The 21,225-nt window shown below is 37.5% G+C and overlaps 1 pseudogene; it reads right to left on the minus strand.

Moving 5' to 3' along the window:
- On the minus strand, positions 1 to 20,361 carry LOC128159440 (glyoxylate/hydroxypyruvate reductase A-like; annotated as a pseudogene).
- Positions 20,362 to 21,225: the final 864 nt, after the last annotated feature.

Below are 21,225 nucleotides of genomic sequence, written 5' to 3' on the forward strand. Positions count from 1 at the left end.
CTAGTATTTCCGTTGCCAATCTACCACATAATCCATTTCCTCCCCTCTCAGAAACCATTGGTAGTTTGAATCAAATACTTTGGCAGTCTGCAAGAGAAGAAACAAAATTATACAACACAAGTTTTTAACAGCAGTATATGACCTTCCATCTACTATTTTTTTAAACTCTGAAAGGGAATAGCAAACATGTCAAATATATCCCTAATACTTGTAATGTTGTTTGAAAAAAAAAAAAATAAAGTTTTTGATTTAAAGTTGCTTGTTTTTATTTCGGCATTCTATTAATAGGTGCCGCGTTTTATTTATACCAAAAAGCAATGGTTGGGATTTAGTTAACTGGAATAAAAAAAAATAATAATTATAACAAGAGGCCCATGGGCCACATCGCTCACCTGAGGAACAATAGGTATGATAAAGTCAGCTTAATGGAGTCATAATACAAACAATCTGGACAATGTACAATAGTACATGTAGATCCTGTATAAATAAAATCCATTTTTCCCCCTTGGAACTCGGATAGCCCTGATTGCTGCCAATATTTACAAGAGCAGACTTTAATCACCGCTCCTGCACATATATAGGGACTCAACGTTACGCAGGCAGGGATGACCGCACACTTGCGCCAACAGCTCAACCTAACGCAAGCAGGGAGTGCCGTACACTTGCGCTAGAAAGGCCTGAACACCAGCAGGAATGACCATACATTAGTGCTCCGCCGCAACCACCACCAATACAAGCAGATATGATTGCACACTTGTATTAATGCGATACAGGGCAGGAATGGCCGCACACTTTGTATCAAAGGTTATAAAACACGTAGATTAGATAGAGCAAGGATGTTCTAACACACAATCTATCCATACCTGTTCAAGTTTAACCCCAATCAGTCGCACATCAAATTGCAATAGACACTGTCCCTATATATCTGCCAACCTAAAATAATTCATAGTATCTAAAAATTGGAAATCAAAAATAAACAAACTAATCCGGCCTTACCCAAAACTTCTTATGCAGAACAACTTATATACATTGAATATTTATTATTGTATAAAAATAATCATCACAATAATTGGTTAACAGTGGATGCATTAATTAAAATAATCAAGAATCAATAAATCAAGGGCAATAACTCAATACAGTAATACAAAAAGATTCTAATGAATAAATAGCTGCCTGCTTCAATTTTATAGTCGTATCACGTGTTGAGTATTGCAGTTCTCAAAAAGATCCTTTACAATTGTTTATATATGGGATGTTTAGCTACATCAAACTCTGAACCTTCTTGTGAGGCCGAAGAATTGTCCTGGAGCCAAAGTTTTAACAATTATAAAGAATCATCTTGCTGATTAGTTTCTGAGAAGAAGATTTTTAAAGATTTACTCTATATATTCCTATGTAAAACTTCGACCCCCCATTGTGGCCCCACCCTACCCCCAGGGGTCATGAATTTCACAACGTTGAATCTACACTACCTGAGGATGCTTCCACACAAGTTTCAGCTTTCCTGGCTGTTTAGTTTCTGAGAAGAAGATTTTCAAAGATTTACTCTATATATTTCTATGTAAAATTTTAACACCCCCCCCCCCCAATGTGGCCTCACCCTACCCCCAGGGATCATGATTTTCACAACTTTGAATCTACACTACCTGAGGATGCTTTCACACAAGTTTCAGCTTTCCTGGCTGTTTAGTTTCTGAGCAGATGATTTTTAAAGATTTACGCTATATATTCCTATGTAAAACTTCGACCCCCCATTGTGGCCCCACCCTACCCCCAGGGGTCATGAATTTCACAACGTTGAATCTACACTACCTGAGGATGCTTCCACACAAGTTTCAGCTTTCCTGGCTTTTTAGTTTCTGAGAAGAAGATTTTTAAAGATTTACTCTATATATTCCTATGTAAAACTTCGACCCCCCATTGTGGCCCCACCCTACCCCCGGGGGTCATGAATTTCACAACTTTGAATCTACACTACCTGAGGATGCTTCCACACAAGTTTCATCTTTCCTGGCTTTCTGGTTCTTGAGAAGAAGATTTTTGAAAATTTCTCGAAATTTTTCATTAATTTCTAATTATCTCCCCTTGAAAACGGGTGTGGCCCTTAATTTTCACAACTTTGAATCCCCTTTGCCTAAGGATGATTTGTGCCAAGTTTGGTTGAAATTGGCCTAGTAGTTCTTGAGAAGATGTTGAAAATGTGAAAAGTTTACGGACGGACGGACAGACGGACAGACGGACAGACAGACGACAGACAAAATGTGATCAGAATAGCTCACTTGAGCTTTCAGCTCAGGTGAGCTAAAAAAACTGGGAACATGATTTAAAATAGAAGGCGTATGCTAATGTAAAATCACAAATTGCAAAGTCTTGCTATATTTATCGCACAGTTGGATTCAAATCGGGACGTCAGATTCTGATACATGTATATTCTACAAGCAAAGTTAAGCAACCTGGATAAAAAGAAGTGTAAAATTACTTTTTCTGAAAAACGATAAAAACTAGAGACGAGCTCGTTGCAAGCAACGATTAGGTCTTCCGTCGTAGCTGCGTCATACTTGTGACGTAATATAAAAATTGATACCTGACCATGGTGCAATATTAGATGTATAAACACTGTGTAAAAGAAACAAAGTACATGTATATAAGCAAATACAGATCTTTAAAAGTTGTCTGAAGTTTGATTTGCCGCATGTTGTTTTTTTGCATGTGCATTTTATTTTGAGAAACTTATCGAATCATCATAATTGACTCAATATACACAGAATATGGACGACGATTATAATCACACAGTGGGTTTGCCCGGTATGAACGTAAAAAGACCAAACATTTTACTCGCATTTTTTATCGAAAGCAAGGGCCAATGAATCTTTTAGAATGTATGCGGAGATCCTGGAAATTTTACAGGGGGTTCTGAAGAATAATTTTGTTTTTTGAGGGGGGGGGGGGGGGGGAGGGGGCATGCGCAGATAAGAAAAATTTTCCTGGGGTGGGGGTTGAGTGTCTGACGGTTATTTGAGTTTGCCTGGGGATGTCCGAGGCATATTTTTGTAATTTTATATTGTACATGTAATGGAAAGAAATTTTGCGGGGGTTGGGGTGGGGTCTGGAACCCTCACCCTACTCTTCTTGATTCGCGCATGGGGAAGGCCGATGCCGGTAATTTGACGGTAATTTTAACCATTTTTATTTAATTAATCATTTTCAAAATTATCGGAATTCCAATATTACCTTTAAACGCAGTTAAAACTTAAAATACGAACCATTTAGTCTTGGTGAGTATTCGGCCAACATGCGTCCGCGTACGAAAGAAATGGCAATATTCAAGAAATTTGGATGGACGATCTGGGTCCTAGGTCGTCCATCCGATTCTTTTTCAGACTAAAAGCTACAGAACTGCACTTAGAGAATATCAAACTGATTATGTTTATTTATTTTGTCTCAAAGAATCAGTTTTTTAAATAAAGTTTTATCTTTAAAAAAAAGAAATCGGGCACAATTTTCAATGTTAGCATTTTACAATTTAAAGGTCTAATCAAATTTTGAATGAAGTTTCAAGATACTACTCTTCGTTGTTTTATACGAAATATTGCGTGGAAAAAAGATTTACATCGCATATATATTATAGAACTAATTTCTTCTCTTTTTTATTTACATCAAAATAAATCCAAGAAAAATTCTAAATATTTTTTTTTCCTTTATATGTGTTAATGAAAACGTTGATCAGCAAGGGTCGGTTCTATGTCGTGCAAGCACCTACTTAATAGATTGTTACACGGATCTACCACGATGACAAATATCGAAAAGGCAATATTGTGGGTGAAGGATGAAAGTGTAGTTTGTTTTTTAGGTTTATTTTTGATAATTTATTTATCTGGATCAATTTGGTCTGTTGGTTTGTTTTGTTTATTGAAAAGGGGAATAAAGAAAATGAGTAATTTCCGATATGAAGTCAAGCATATATTTTCATATTATCATTGACTTAAAACATGTTGGAAAAAAGAAATATTGCATCAAGCAGTTAGTTATTATGCGCAGATTATGCATTCCTCTATGGTTTTCACAATTGCATGTATCAGTTACTACACGTATTTGCTTACGGAGAAATAAATCTCCAAAGAGATGATATAGTTATCAGTTAAGTTCCAGATTGTCTTCTGCACATGCAAGCACGTGTGTAATCCTGATTTAAAAATAGGTATAATGTCCGGGGAGGGGGGGGGGGGGTCATCGCAACAAAACTGTGTATAAGCGTACTAGAGTGTACATTGTTAATTAATAATTGATGTTGAATTGTTATTAACAAACAAAATCATAAATGTTCTGGATTAAGAATGCATACTTGTCTCCATACTTTATTAGTAAAAAGCTACAAAAGACAAATGAATTGTTGTTACAATACACATACATTTACAAACATAATAACTATGACAATAATGCGACTCCATACATTTCCGTATACAAATGTATTATTGACTAGAACTGCTTTCCATAGATTTAAGTTTCATCAGCAACCACGTGTTTTGCAAAACCTTCCAAAATTACAACATTTACATTTACTTATACATCGTAAATCTGCCAAGAACTTATACTGTATGATAAAATACAGACTTATATTGTATGCTTATACAATGAAACAATTGCATGCTATGCAAAATATGAATCTGCGCACTATGCAGAAAGTAGGTCATGTCGGCCGATAGACATTGGAGAGAAATACTCAACTATCATGAAAATGCAAGCTTATGCATACTAGAATTTCACTCAAAACTCTGGAAAGATACATATACAATGCGATAAACATTCACTTACACTATGGCACTGCACACTTCACACAAAACGACATAATGCTCTGTAGCAAAACAGCTCGGCTCCAGCCGACATGTGAAACTCAAAAATGTTTACTCAGTAAGTCGTACATAGAATGTTTCTTAAACATCACACTCCCCGCCTAATATCCCAAGGATATTACAATTATACAAAATTATAAATCATATACACAAAAATCTAAACAGTATGTGAGCAAACCAAAGCACACTAATAAACTGAACAAGTTAGTCAATCAGTAGCACCAATTCCGTTATTGGTCGAATGTAGGTTGTGTCCTTGCCGTCTTTGATCACCCGAACTTCAACTGTTCTCACTTTCTGACCGTTGCCACTTTCGAAAGTCTTCACAATCAAACCCATCGGCCACTGTCCACGGTGCAACTCCTTGTCACGTAATAGGACCACGTCACCTTCCTTCACGTCAGGACGTTCCTCACACCATTTCCTTCTTGCTTGGAGATTCTGTAAGTATCCATCCTTCCAACGCTTCCAAAAGGTATCGGAAAGGTGTTGTACATGTTTCCACTGAGCTTTGTAGATTTCCTTTATGTCGCCACAAATCTGTGGAGGAATGTCTGTGAAACCTTTCTGGGTAAGTAGCATTGACGGACTGATGACATAAGGACTGTCAGGATCACATGACAGTGAACAAATAGGACGGGAGTTCACGATTGCACACACTTCACACATGAATGTGCACAAGACTTCATGGGACAACTGTTTCGCATTTGGGTTCAACAACATGGCGTCTAGTATCTTGCGAGAGATCCCAATCATCCTCTCCCATGATCCTCCTCTGTGTGATGCATGGGGTGGATTAAATGTCCATGTTATCCTGTTGTTGCGAAGGTAATCTTTAATAGGTCGTTTCTCTGTATAAACGGCATCCGCTTGAATCGCGTCCAGGGCGCCTAAGAAGTTGGTCCCTCGGTCCGAACGCATCTCCTTCACTGGGCCACGTAGAGACACAAAACGTCGCAGTGCATTTATGAATGATGAAGAGCTCATCTCTTCTATGACTTCTATGTGAATGGCCCTTGAAGTCAAACATGTAAAAAGTACCGCCCATCTTTTGTTGTGAGATAATCCTCCTCTGGTCTTGCGCGCGGCTACAGTCCACGGGCCAAACACGTCGACACCTACTGCTGAGAAAGGAGGACCAGGCGTCAGTCTGTCTGCAGGTAAGTCACTCATGCGCTGGTGTTCCAGTTTTCCTCGGAGTTTCCTGCAGGTAACGCACTTGTGTATAACTGAGTTCACAAGTGTCTTACAGCCAGTGATCCAGAACCCACCGGACCTCACTGCACCTTCTGAGATAAGTCTTCCTTGGTGATAAACTTTGCTGTGGAAATGGGACACAAGAATTCTTGCAACATGAGATTTTCCAGGGATGATTATTGGGTTCTTCTCATCAACAGGAAGGTTAGATTGGTTGAGACGTCCGCCAACACGTACCATGCCCCGTTTGTCCATAAATGGGTTCAAAGTCACAATGCAGCTTGAAGGGGGTACAGGTTTACCGTCTTTCAAAGATCTGATCTCTTCCTTATAAAAGAAAGCTTGTACTTCCTGCAGGATGAAATGCTCAGCTTCTTGCATGACCTCAACATCGAATGCTGCTGATTCTGCAGCTCCTCTTTTCAATCGGCAAATCTTCTTCAGATTATAAACAGCACGCACCAAACTTTTCCAAGTTGAAAAGTTTTCAAATCTTGCCACAAATGGTGTGTTTATTTCCGTTTTCTTCACTTTTACTTCTGGACGTACATTATTGTCTTCTTCAGGAGAGACCAAAGGAAAGGTAAGAACTTCTTCTTTACTATGAGGAGATCTGAGTAAAAGTGGTCCTCTAAGCCAGTCACTCTCTGCTAGCTCTTCTACCGATGTCAAACATCTAGTCCCTATGTCTGCTGGATTCTGCGCAGTTGGTACAAATTTCCACTGTAAAGGCTTAGAGCGTCTGTGGATGACAGCCACTCGGTTCGAGACATAGTTATAAAATCTGCGAGTTTGGTTGTTCAGGTAACCTAGTACTACCTTACTATCTGTGTAGTACGTCGCTGCATCTGGGTCAATATCCAAGTGTTTGAACACTGTCTGAGCCAACTCTGTGCCCAAGACTGCTGCACAAAGTTCAAGACGCGGGATAGTTGTAGTCTGAAGTGGAGCTATCTTAGATTTCCCAATGACGAATCCAACGTGGACATCACCAGAGTTGCTGATTGTACGCAGGTACACCACTGCTGAGATCGCTTTCTCAGAAGCGTCCGAGAATATATGTATTTCCCTCATGTGAGTACGGCTTAAGGAAAGCTGCGTAAACATTCTTGGAATGTGCAAGTCTTCTAGAGAGCTGAGGGAGTCCTTCCATCTTATCCACTCTTCCTCTCGGTCACTAGGTAAAGGATCATCCCAACTACTGTTGCACTCACCCACTTCTCTATACAGAATTCTGCCATGTATCACTATGGGTGCAATAAAACCCAAAGGGTCGAACAAGCTGTTGACAACAGAAAGAAGTCCTCTCTTTGTGAAGGGTTTCTCTAGAATGCGTGTGTTGTATGTGAAGCTGTCCGAGTTAATGTCCCATGACAGGCCTAGACTGTGCTGGACAGGCAAATCATCAGATCCAATGTCCAGTGACATTAAGTTCTTTTCCAAGTCCTCAGATGGAAAAGCTTCCATGACTTCCACATCGTTTGACACAATCTTATGGAGTCTGATTCTTGCATTGTTCAACGCAACCTGAGTCTTCTTTAGCAATCTAATGGCTTCTGCACTAGAGGGCAAGGAGATAAGACCATCATCCACATAAAAGTTCTTCATCACGTAATTCCTTACATCACTATCTTCGTTCTCTACTGTTTTCCGTAGACCATAAGTGGCCACTGCCGGTGAAGGTGTGTTCCCAAACACGTGAACCTTCATTCGGTACTCAATAAGTTCTTCATCCGAGTCGTTATTCTTGTACCAGAAGAACCTCAAAAAGTCTCTGTCCTCTTCACTAACAAGGAATGAGTAAAACATCTGCTGGATGTCCGCCATGATGGCTACTTTGTCCATACGGAAACGTAACAGTATACCAAGCAAGTCATTCGTTAGATTAGGTCCTGACAGTAAGACACTATTGAGAGAGAGACCTTCATAACTCACTGATGAGTCGAAAACTCCACGTATTTTGTCTGGTTTACGTGGATGATACACTCCAAAAAGAGGTAAAAACCAGCACTCTTTTCCTGGAGGAACAGGTGGTGCAATCTCTAAAGCGTCACTTTCCGTGATTGATTTCATAAACGTGATCATGTGCTCCCTCTTTATAGGGTTCCGCTTCAAATCCCTGTCTAGCATCAGCGCACGCTTTAACGCTTGACTCCTGTTGTTCCCTAACTGCGGTCTACGAAGCTTAAAAGGGAGTGGAGCTTTCCATCTTCCGTCTTCATCTTTCACAAACTCATTGTCCATAATCCTGAGGAATTGGCGATCTTCAACAGAGATCCCAACTTCGTCATCATCCCTGTTCCGCTCGAAAATGTGGAACCCAACATCGTCTCGACAGGATGCGATGTCCTCCTTTAGATGGAAACTGTTAGGACAGGGTTGAAAAATCGACTGACGTTCACAGGTAACTATGTTAGTCTTGAGCACATTGATAGTCGATGGTTTATGCGACTTGTTGATACATACATCTCCAATGACGACCCAACCTAGTTTCAGCTGCAACGCAAAGGGTGAGTTCTTAGGTCCAAGTCTCTGAGACAGCACATAATGGGCCTCCAGTAGGTCACGTCCTATGAGTAGTAGAATTTCCGCTTGTGGATTCATAGGAGCTAAAGGTAGGTCTTGAAGATGTGGGTGATGTTTCACTACATCAAGGGTCGGTATTTCATGTTTCTCATTGGGAATTTCATTACATTCTGTAATGGTAGGCAGTTCCATCACAATAAAACCATCAGTCGTTGCTACCATCAGACCTGATATCCTACGACCACTCGTCTGTATGCGGCCCGCACATGAGGTAAGTGTAAAGAAATGTGTCTGTGAGTGAGGCACATTCATAAAGTCAAACAGTTCTGATCTTGCGAGTGTTGTGTTGCTCTGGTCATCAATCAGAGCATAGATGCGTAAACGTTGTGAAGGGGTTCCTTTCGGATATACGTCCACAAGTACAGCCTTTGCACACGAACGTCCAGTAAACTGTTCACCACACACCGCCGTGCACTTAGAGAGGATGTTTGCTCCCTCCCCGCCATTCTGTCTCTGGCTTTCAGGTGGATGAAGAGCTGTAGGGTGCTGTGAACTTTCACATTCCTCGCATCTTATATCTGTGCGGCAGGTCTTGAACGTATGCGTGTCTGATCCGCAACATCTGTAACACAAGTTATGTTCTCTGAGGAATAATTTCCGGTCACGAACGGATTTCTTCCTGAAAGCCCTGCACTCATTCAAGGTATGCTCAGCATCGTGGATAGGGCATCTCTTCCCTGTGGTCTTAAAGTCTGTTCCTGAGTCTTTAAAATCAGTCTTCTTGACATTCACTGATTTTGCAGGTTTGAAGTTCTGCTGGTTGTATCTTGGTGTCTCTTTGACAAAAGCCTGAGTCACTTGTAAGCCAGGGTCATTCATCATGGTTGACATTTCCTTCACAAATTCACAGAATATAGTAAATGGAGGGTAAGTAACTCCATGAGTCTGTTTGTACTTCGAGGCTTTAGAAGTCCACTTATTCTGCAAACCAGATGTTAACTTCTGAACAATGGGAAGCACTCCTACTGATGAGTCAAAATAACTGAATTGTTGATTGTATTTTGGATTTTCCTTTAACGCCAGTGTTTCGCTCAAAATATCTGAAAGTTCATACAACCGTCTTGGTTCGTTCGCACTGAGTCGGTGGAAATTCGCAAGCTTGGTCTTAATTGCTGTTTCGATCAGTTCAGGTGAGCCGTATCTTTCCTCCAGTCTAGTCCATAAGGTCTCACAGCCTTGTGTAGGATTTCCTATTGATGCTGCTCGGATGCTTTTAGCGTGTTCCTTGGAGCTAGGGCCCAACCATCTGATGAGGAGATCGAGTTCTTCTGAGGGCGAAACTGATGCCTCCTGAATAACTGACTTAAAACTGGTCTTCCAGGGTACAAAGTTCTCAGGTTTATCGTCAAAATTGACCAGCTTATTGATCATGAGTTCTTTCTTAAGTAGAAAGCTTGAAATATCAAACACAGTGTTCTTGGATGATTCCAATCCCTTGGGAACAGGTGTAGATATTCTCGGAACTGGGTTGACTGACTCGCTGTTAAGTTTCTCTGTTGCTTTATGGGATTCCTCGTTCAACATTTCTGTCAGAGGTTCCTTTAAGGTTGTCTCTACTGGCTGTAGACTAATCCCTTCGACAAAGTTTCTTGCCCGTTCAATCGGATCCTCGACTTCTACGACAGGTTCGGCCACTGATTCGGAGGAAACAGAAATGTAGTCCGGTTCCATGCTCTCAAGAGCACGTAGCTTCGCTTCTGCCACAGCAGCATCTCTTTCTGCGTCAAGGACTTCCAGGTCCACTTGAATAGATGCCTGCTCTTTACGTAGTTTGGCTTCCTTCCGTGCGTACTGCAGTTTAGCCTTGGTCTCCTCCGCTTCAAGACGCTGCTGCGCCAAGGAGATGGAAGAGGCAGCAGATCGATGAGACCCAGCGCTTCTCCTTGATCGAATAGACTTTCTGTCTTCATGTTCCGCAGGCTTTGGGGAATCCCGAGGCTCCGCCTTTACCTGTATAGGCTTCGGAGTCTTCACTTGGACAGGATTGGGGCTCCTCATTGTCACAGGCTTGGGACTCATCACAAAGGACGACATTTCTGAGTCTAGCCCGCGCACAAACTCACTAACTTTGTCCATGAGTAAGTCTGTCACTACGTTCTGTGATGCTTTCTCTCTCTCACTCTCCTTTGTATTAGAGCGTTCCAGAAAGGCCAACAATTCTTCCTGAACTCCGCAGTACTCTTTAGCGAGGTTGATCAGTCTATCTCGTTGGAGATGGTAAGATTCCTTAGAGTCTGTAGCCATTTCTTTCATCTCTGCTTCTAACTTCCTACGCACAGTTCTCAGTTTTGTCCAAAATTTTGAAACAGACTGTTCGAAGAGAGCTCTTCCTGTCTCTGTCAAAACGATCTTCCTTCTGGGACGACCACTTGTGTCCTCTTCTGTTGGATTCATGGTTGCCATGTGTGCTTGTAGAGCCAGTCTTTTTACTGTTCTGGATTAAGAATGCATACTTGTCTCCATACTTTATTAGTAAAAAGCTACAAAAGACAAATGAATTGTTGTTACAATACACATACATTTACAAACATAATAACTATGACAATAATGCGACTCCATACATTTCCGTATACAAATGTATTATTGACTAGAACTGCTTTCCATAGATTTAAGTTTCATCAGCAACCACGTGTTTTGCAAAACCTTCCAAAATTACAACATTTACATTTACTTATACATCGTAAATCTGCCAAGAACTTATACTGTATGATAAAATACAGACTTATATTGTATGCTTATACAATGAAACAATTGCATGCTATGCAAAATATGAATCTGCGCACTATGCAGAAAGTAGGTCATGTCGGCCGATAGACATTGGAGAGAAATACTCAACTATCATGAAAATGCAAGCTTATGCATACTAGAATTTCACTCAAAACTCTGGAAAGATACATATACAATGCGATAAACATTCACTTACACTATGGCACTGCACACTTCACACAAAACGACATAATGCTCTGTAGCAAAACAGCTCGGCTCCAGCCGACATGTGAAACTCAAAAATGTTTACTCAGTAAGTCGTACATAGAATGTTTCTTAAACATCACAATAAATTTATAATAACAAACACTAAAATGCCAGGGAGTTCTGCTGGACGCGATTTCATTTGTCTTCAATTAATAGGGTGTAGGGATGCCCGCCTACTTAATACATATGCTCACGCGTCAACAGATTAAAAATGACTGTATTTTGGATTTATAAATCGCTCTAAAACATTCGATCTGATATATCGTTGTTAACAATTCAAAACTTTGAACGATTAAATTTGTTTTTATACCTAGTACCCCGACCCTCACGGAAAAATCCATTCAGATCAATGGAAATTTCATTTACAAGACTCCGCGCCAGAATCAGGATGTCTCATTCATTAATTTTTTCGTAGTTATAGTGGACGAGTCCAAAATAGGAATTTTGAGACACATCATACAATGTGAACATATGACATGAATGCAGTTTACTTTGCGTCTATTTTCTTATTTTGAGAGTCCTTTTTATCATGTTTATCATGGCTTGAAAATGACGGAAGGCCCTTGAATGTTGTTATCTTTATGCAGGCACGTAGCATCCTTTTTGAAAGTGTGGGGGGGGGGGGGGGGGGGGGGGGGGGGGCAGACTCATCCAAAAAAATCTTGACAAGCAAAAAAAAAAAAAAAAAAAAACTCCCAATTTCAATCCTAATTTCCTTATTTTTATATAAATTTTTTACATCCTTGATAATTCAATTTTTTATAAGCAAATTTTAAAAAAATTAGTTGCTGTGAGAAAAAGTGGGGGGGGGGGGGGACCCACAAGCTTGAATTAATAATTGCCTGAGGATGCATCTTTAATGTGTCAACATTTATATTCATAATTGATGAAAACGTTATATGGGATGTAATAAGCACAATGAGCAAGAGTGTTCAATTAAAAGGGCATTTCACATTGCACGTGTGTAATCCTGATTTAAAAATAGATTGCCATATTTGAAAGGTCAAAAAAAAAAAGAGGGAGGTGTCATCGCAAGATGATACACATTGTCTAAGTAGTACAATGTAAGTAATAGTTGGTGTTGGATTATCATCATTAACAAAGAATCATCAGTTTGGATTAATTAAAACAAATATAAATTCATATAATTGGAATATTTACTGGAGGGGCTACGTACAAGTAATTCGCCGAAGTGGGGTACGTGTGACCCGATTTTCGATCAATTGGGCGATTTCATTCATCTGGAAAAGGGTTTCACTCGCGTGTACAAATGTAAATGTACATCTAACAATTGCTAGTCAATTAAGTGTGTATGTTAATTCGATAGATTTCTTCTAAAACATTCAATCCAAAGTATAATATATGTAGTTATTAGTTGACACCCTCCCAGTGGATCTATGCCGATGGATCTATCTGAGATCTCAGCTGTTGCGTGAATGGTAAAGAAAGACTTCGCGCCATAATACGTCTCATTCATAATTTTGGCTCGCCGATTAGTGGGCGAGTCCAAGTTAGGCCAGAGCACATGATGTGTAGATGGTCTTACCCACTCTATTTTCTTAACTGGTCATATAATAAATAGAGATATCATGGATCTTTCACTTTTGTCGGAGCATGTAATAAATGGAACCAAAAAATAAAGTAATTCTAATTGAATTAAATTGAAGTTAAAATGTAAATACCCCCTCCCACCTACGGATTAGGATTTTCAAACTTCCCCATTTTTTAAATTCCTTGTCAAGATTTTTTTTTTATGAAGCTGCCCACCTAACCCCCCCCCCCCCCCCCCCCCCCCACACACACACACTTTCAAATAACGATGCTACATGTACGTGTTTGAATATCCTTTCCTATATGGTTAGAAATAACAAAATGTCTTTGATTTTGCATCTAATATATAACAAATTCAATTTTCAATTTGGCTGTTTGAGATTATTCGATACATGTACATTCCTAAAATGATTTAAAATAATGAAATGATTTAATTTCCAGTCATATACAGGTACATGCACTCGATCGAAAAAAAAAGATTGAAATTGCTTCTAAACTCTGCACGTTCAGTTTAATAATTTATGATCCGCAGCGAAAATTAAATTTCATTTCTTATAAGATAGTCTAATTGATACATGCATGCTTCCATTGAATAAATTTGGGTAGTCAGGCAAGCTTTTTGGAAAGCTATTGCTATGAAAAATTTCGGATGGTACTCAATTTTTCCAGAAGGAGAGCTACATATATGCAGCTAAGGTAACTAATAATGCTTCCGATGAAATACTTTGTTTAGTAATGCAAGGTTTTAAGAGAGCAATACTTATTTGTTTAAAAAATAACACCCTAATACTTCGCATTTCATTCGCTGTTTGTAGAACAAGCAGAACCAGTATCAGTTCGATCCCTATCGTATGTACATTGTTCGAATTTAATAGCCCTAGCATTGGATTGCTTTGCATGTACAAAATATCTTTTAAAAATTCAACACTGAAAGTGTTTATCTATATGGCTATTAATCTATATGTACATGTACACATAGCGTACACATGTGATTCAAAATACCCCAAACGGAAAAATTAACTTATTGAGTCTACATTTTATAGAATTTGCAAAAAATACATTGTGGGTCTGAATGTTTGTTAATGTGTCAATCTATCAATATACAGTTTGTTAATTATTTTCGATTGCTAAGGCTACATCGTTTTTGATGAACATTGAACAACATTTTTTCCATGCCATTATTTCCACGGAAGATAGCGAGTACAATTATAAAGCACAATTTATTTAATTATCTCTTTAATATTGTGTACTAGTATGTAATAAATTATTTATAAATTGCTGCCGAAGGTTGTTTGGTATTTTCGTTTGTAGATGCATTGCAAGTAAAAAACGTGAAACGCGGGGCAAGTCATAATTAATACATGTATCCCTAATAACCGTTACTTAAAAATAGCGGCTTTGGATTCAAATATTATCGTATACGAATATTAAGTTCACTTTTTAAAATCATCTCCACGATGATGATATTATATCCATCGGAAATCAGTATTTTGTTTTGCTTTAAAAGAAATGTTCTATCGGGAGCAATCCCGCGTTCGTTTAAATTGCCAGCGTACATTTGTCATGTCAGTAATACACATTGTGCTTTATATGACGGCCGTGTATACGTACTGTAGAAAAGTTGAGTTTAATTACCATGCATTCGAACCATTTAATTAACACATCTCCCAGTACTGAAACAATTCAAAATGTCTCTGTTACAGTAACACAGTGGGGCGTTAAACATGTGTACGCCCAGCTCTACAAGCATATGCACTGTCGTCAAGGCGACGGCCTGAATACAGCTAGCGACTCTTCTATCGATCGGTTACCTGAGTCTCGTAATGCATCTAAATATAGAAAGGGGCACAGTTATGAAACAAACAACAAAAATAAGGTCAAAGACGTTCATCTTTATGAAATGAATATGTACATATGAATAAAAACATTTGGGAATTTTATGTAGAATTATTTTTGCGCGCTGCATGTATAAGTTAGTGCATTACAAAAAGCCCTTTCATAACCTCCTAAACGTGCGCACCCCCACAAAAATGGACCGAACTGACAACAATTGTTTTTGCAAATACTGGCTATAAATTACGAAAACATTAAATTGAATACCACGGAAGGATTCAAAATTAATTTCTTTACAACTTTGCTTCAATAATGCATTAGAAATTTTTATTCCTTTACAAGTTATTGACAAGAAACTTTTGACGCATCTAACTCCTTAACTTTAGGGGCCAGCCCCTTTTTCTGCATACCGAATGAAAGGTCTTGGTAAGACCAAGATCTTTTAAAATACATGTTATAACAAATTTTTATCAGGTAGGAAACTAACACGGAAAATACGCGAATTTTTTTGAATTTTTTTCTTGCCTTTGTTTCAACATCTATACCACCCCTTTTATTTGCATTTAAATAATAAATAAAATATATCTCGCACAAATTCAATGTATTAGCTTCCAAACCAGCCCATCTTTGAGACTCTGCCAGCCATCGTTATAGCTAAACCCCCCTGAACAAAAGAAGTCGTTAAATTTTACTAAAAGGGGAATAACTCAAAACCGAATGGGGATTTTCCTCAACTAAAATATGCAACGACAACATCACGCGGCATGTTATCAGTCCTGAAAATTTCAAAACAATCGGTGAACAAACGAGCGAGATATTAAGGATCAAAGTTGGCGTCTAGAAGAAAAAAAAAAATAATAAGAAATTTGAAATTTTTTCAGAATAATAGTTAGGTCTTCCGTTGGAAACGGAAGACCTTAATAAAAATAACAGATAGTGTCATTACATTACCTTTTTCTAGACCGTAAACGATAGCTATAGGCTACTCATGGAATACAGACTTTTGTTTTGAGTATTATGAGGTGATCAAATATGGTCGTGGGTGATCAAATTTAATACAGCCCAAAGAGAATTATGATATATTTTAATCAGTCCCGACCGTATCTGAACACATCATAATATTCAAAGAATGATTTCTTTAATTATAACTTATTATACACCTATTCCCAGGCTAGGGGGACAATAGTAAGTTTATCCCCCCCCCATAGCAACTTATCACGAGACAAAGCCGAAGGAATATTAAGTGAATATATATTTTAATATCATATACCTAGTAGTATATCATACCGAATAAAACTTGATTTGTAGGTGATGCAGACCTTGTGGATGCTTATTTAAAAATATCCACAAATTATATAATTTTTAGCAATTGTATGATTAAATAGCAAAATAGTCATTGATGACATGTAATGGACTATGCTTGTAAATACAGACACTATGTAAAAACATAAAATATTAATAGACACAGAAAACATGTGACTGTGTCAGTCGTAACGGGACCGGATATGTGAGGCGTAATGACGACATCTGGGTGTGTCCACAGCGGACTGTCTGCAAGCAGTGGTTCCCTGTCTATGACGTCCAAAATGGCACCACTTATCCAACCCATGCTGTTAAGTGTAACATGCATGGTTATATTTACATCGTGTTTATCAAGAACTGTGCAAACTGACAACAATATTAAATGTTTGTTTTTCGAACAAAGCCTTAACAATTGTGATTTTTGGATTGTTTCTGTAAAAAAAAAAAAAACCCACAACTTGAATAAGCACATATCATACTTGGACTGAATAAAATGTAGTCAGTTAATCTAATAATTTTTACCCGACAAAATAACTATTACTAGTATATTTATGTATGCAGAGTCAACTGTGTTAGCATGTACGAACTGTAAATTATGAATAAAGAAAACTTACTTCAAAGCCTTCAACACAGAAGCTTCGTCAATAACGTCCCCTCGACCTACATTAATGAAGATAGCTTTCTGTAAATTAGAAGAAAATCAATTAAAAGTCAATAACTACATTCTGTATTAACGTTTCTTTTGCAGACAATAGGGACGTGGACCAATGAACAAACGATTTTGTCTTTCTCACATCAAATTCTTCTTTGTACATATAGAAATCAAAACAATGCTCTTATTGAAATGTTATGTAAACAAGCTTGAAACCCGAACTGCAAGTATAAACATTTCTGTTTTTCAATATTACAAAGCAAAATTTCGACTGCAAATAGATATTGATGTCTGAAATGCCGTGTACAGCTTCGCCCTATCTGGTCTTGGTAAAACTCATGTAAAAAGCAAGCGACAATACACACATATTGTTCTCACGACCTTCTTTTGGTTCATTGTATCTCGTGTTTTTGACACGGAACAGCGTCATAGCAAACTTCAAAAACCAATAATTATAATGATGATAAAATTGTTCCTACAAATCGGGAAAATCATCACGTAAAAAGCCAAACGATTTTCCGACTGTGATATTTTAATGCAAAAATGAGTTGTTATTATTCATTTCACATGTTCTCCAACTTACACAGTATAGCATAGCTATTGAAGCTATTTAATGAAAATTTGATAAACTATATTAACCTTTTCTTGACACACTTTTAATACATCTCCAGATAATATCCTTTGGTTTCCGCCGTACTTGGTTGAACACTGCATACATAGTCACATCCGGTTAGGAATTGGGCGAGATCTTGACTCTGTCTGCATATATCAAAATAGCTCACTGATATTTATTGTAAGTAATGAAACAGTTGATGGACAATTTATAATGAAAACTATTGAAATGTTCCAGGAATAGTCATTTCTTTAAATCAATGCGTGCATGCTCGTAATTAACTGTTATTGTTATAGACAAAACGTAAAAAATATTTCTTACAAAAAAAAACATCAAAGTCAGATATGGTAGATTCTCTTTTTGTTCTGGTAAGTCCTTTGACTGTCATCCCAAAAGCCTTGCAAACAGCAGCAACTACACAAACCAACACGAAGAAATCGGCATAGTTCATATCATGTAAAACTGTCAACCAAGTTAAAACCACAGTTCTTTAAAACAGAAATTCCTCTTAAATGTTTGAATAATCATAAGTGCCCACTTATACTTGAAATAAAAAAAAATCCTTAAATAACTGTAAATTAACACCAAGTTTACATTCCAAGACACACTGTATCATACTCTTTATGCCAATAGCACCAGTTCCCAGAATTCCAATCGTCAGTTTAGTTAAAGACCGCTTCTGGATAAACTTGGATCTAAAATTGAATCAGGGTTAAAAGTTATAAAGACTATCTTCTTAAAATACCAAATCCCATTTTCTATATACAACACAAAGGTTAATAAAGAGATAAACAAAATCGTTTATACCTGCTCCAGACTTTCTGTCTTTGGTACTCCGCCATCTGAGGGAAGTAATGTTCCCGGGAAATCATCTGGCCCAGCACGCTCTCGGCCATGAACTCCCCAAACCCTTCGCCCATACGTGTTAGAACCATGTGGTCTGGTGGCTACAATTTGTGAATAGTCAACAATTGCAAATGTATAATGTACTGTTATTTTCGTCTCTTTAAAGTATATAGTTATCTATCCATAATTATTTCAATTTACTGAAATTTTTTGAAACATTTTTTTGTTGTGCTTTAAAGTCTATAGTTATCTATCAATAATTATTTCAATTCACTGAAATTTACTGAAACAGTTTTTTTGTGCTTAAACATTTTGTATACCAAATCTTTAATTACTATAATAATAATAATTAGTAATCGTTCATATGCATAACTGCGAAAATATGTTTCAAGGTTCGATAGGCTGTCGATGTTTTGAAAAGTTCTCGTTGCTTTACTGTGCAAACAATACCCTTTTTAGGTCTCCTGAGTAATTCAGATGACCTGCTGGAATTGGTCTTCGTCCGTCGTCGTGCCTTGTGCGTTAATAGTTTTACATTTTTAACTTCTTCTTGAAAACTACAAAGCCAATTGTTACTATTTTTAGTGTGAAGCATCTCTATGGTAAGAGAAATTTATGTTGAGAAATTCATGGCTCTACCACCCCCGGGGTATGGGGGGGGGGGGGGTCACAAGCGGGGCAAAATATAAAAAAAGCCTAATTTTCTAAAATCTTTTTTTCTCCTCCCACACATGTGAGGAAAAAACTGAATGCATGGTTATAATGTTCATAAAACCCTCTTCCAAAATAGTGAAATTCATGGCCCCTGCGTCAGGAGTTCAGGCATTGAGATGGGGACTTTTTGGCCATATAGTGATAATGTATTAAATATACATTATCACTCGACGTAAATTAACATACTTCATTTTTCGAGGTTGGTTAGCATGTTTAAGAGAAAGTGTAAGGCAAGTAAGTGACGGTATTAGTAGTAAATTGCCTGAAAAATGTAATGTTACTGTTTTCACAAAATTTGTATGAAAATAAGGTTAATCAGTCCAAATCTAGCGCAATATTTTGTGCGCCGTAAATTGCAGATTTAGATTTATCATATACATGTTAATTTGTAACCATCGTGCTATAAAATTACAAGGAATGCAAGGAACAACTTCTCTGTATCTTGATAAAATTGAGATACAATAAGGAGGGACACAATGATGCATTTCATAAATTAACATTTTAAAGGGAAATATACAGATAATCAATCGATTGTATTGTAAAGAACTACCAGTAATTAAAATGTGAATCGTAGTTAATTTAAATAGAAGTACCCTACCAGCGCTAGTCGATTGGAACCATTTTAGTGAATCTCAGCAAAGTCCATTTTGTACTAAATTGTACAAAACATGGGGAAAAGTCAGAATAACATCGGCCCCGCTTTCGTTAATGAGCTTCGCTAATCTCGGGTAATCTGGGCTGTCTTTGACTATCGCTGTAAATAAATAATTTATTTCAAATTTCCATCATGTAGGCTTGAAAATGTCCAATAATTAAACTGTGTAATATATATATATATATATATATATATATATATATATATATATATATATATATATATATATATATAAACCCCGAAGCTATTGTGTTGCATATTTAAAAGTATGTTTTGTTTCCCAGAGAGCCTAGTACAAGGTGAAACGTTGACCGGTTTGTAGACTTAAATATTTGTACATTTCTTTTTCCAATATTTTAATATAGGTTGAAGGTTATAGGTTGTCACTGACCTCCTGGAATCGGACAGTTGATGACGGTCAGACCTGGTATCCGGTCCTGTATCAACTTGGGTAATCTTGATAATGGCGACACGGTTATCACAGTGTGGTTGTGCTGTAGGTGTAAAACTTCCCCACTCATTGCTTCACACACCATGGAAGGCAGATAAAGCTACACTCGTGATTTGAGAACGGAAGAACGTACTGTTACATTGCTTAAAACTCGCTCTTACAATATTCTGATACCCGTTTAATACCCATGTTGAAAATTCTGAGCCATGATCTGAACTTGCTAGGTGTTCCAGACAACACACATAATAACCTTGATAGATATGTTTAGCAATTTTACATAAACAAAAGTGTTTATAGTTTCAAATGTTTTAGAGGGTTTTACAATTAATTGTGAAAAACCCCATAATAATTTATTTGCACGATAATGTACTTTCGTTGGTGATTCACGTGGGTTCTGAAGGTAGCGATATTTAAAAAAAAATCACGTAAACCGCGTTAGCTCATTAAATGTATCAGATCTTATGAGATCAGTTATACATCTGCGTAAGAAATTTATTTTGTTCCTGCAATTTTTTCTTGAGGGAAGGGGGGGGGGTGATTACAGATGATGAGTAAATCTTGTTCCTTTCATCGATTTCAAGTGTACGCCATGACATGTATGTAATTGTTTGTTAAAATTCATTAAAATATGGCGGAAATAATAATCTTAGACAGACTAAAGCTGCCCATTAATGATAAAATTACAATATATATATATATATATATATATATATATATATATATATATATATATATATATATATATATATATATATATATATATATATATATATATATATATATATCAGGCTTGGGTAATGCTAAATGTAATGGTAATGCATTGCAATGCATTACATGTTTTCAAAGTAATGCTAGTAATGTGTAATGCCTCAAAATTAGCATTACAAGTAATGCTAATGTAGTGCATTACTTTCCAAAATCTAGTGTAATGCTGGCATTACATGGCATTACTTTGCATTACTATGCATATTTATGCATGTTCACTTTAAAAAATGTGATGAA

The sequence above is a fragment of the Crassostrea angulata genome, chromosome 8 (assembly GCF_025612915.1).
Source record: "Crassostrea angulata isolate pt1a10 chromosome 8, ASM2561291v2, whole genome shotgun sequence".
NCBI classification, from domain to species: domain Eukaryota; kingdom Metazoa; phylum Mollusca; class Bivalvia; order Ostreida; family Ostreidae; genus Magallana; species Magallana angulata.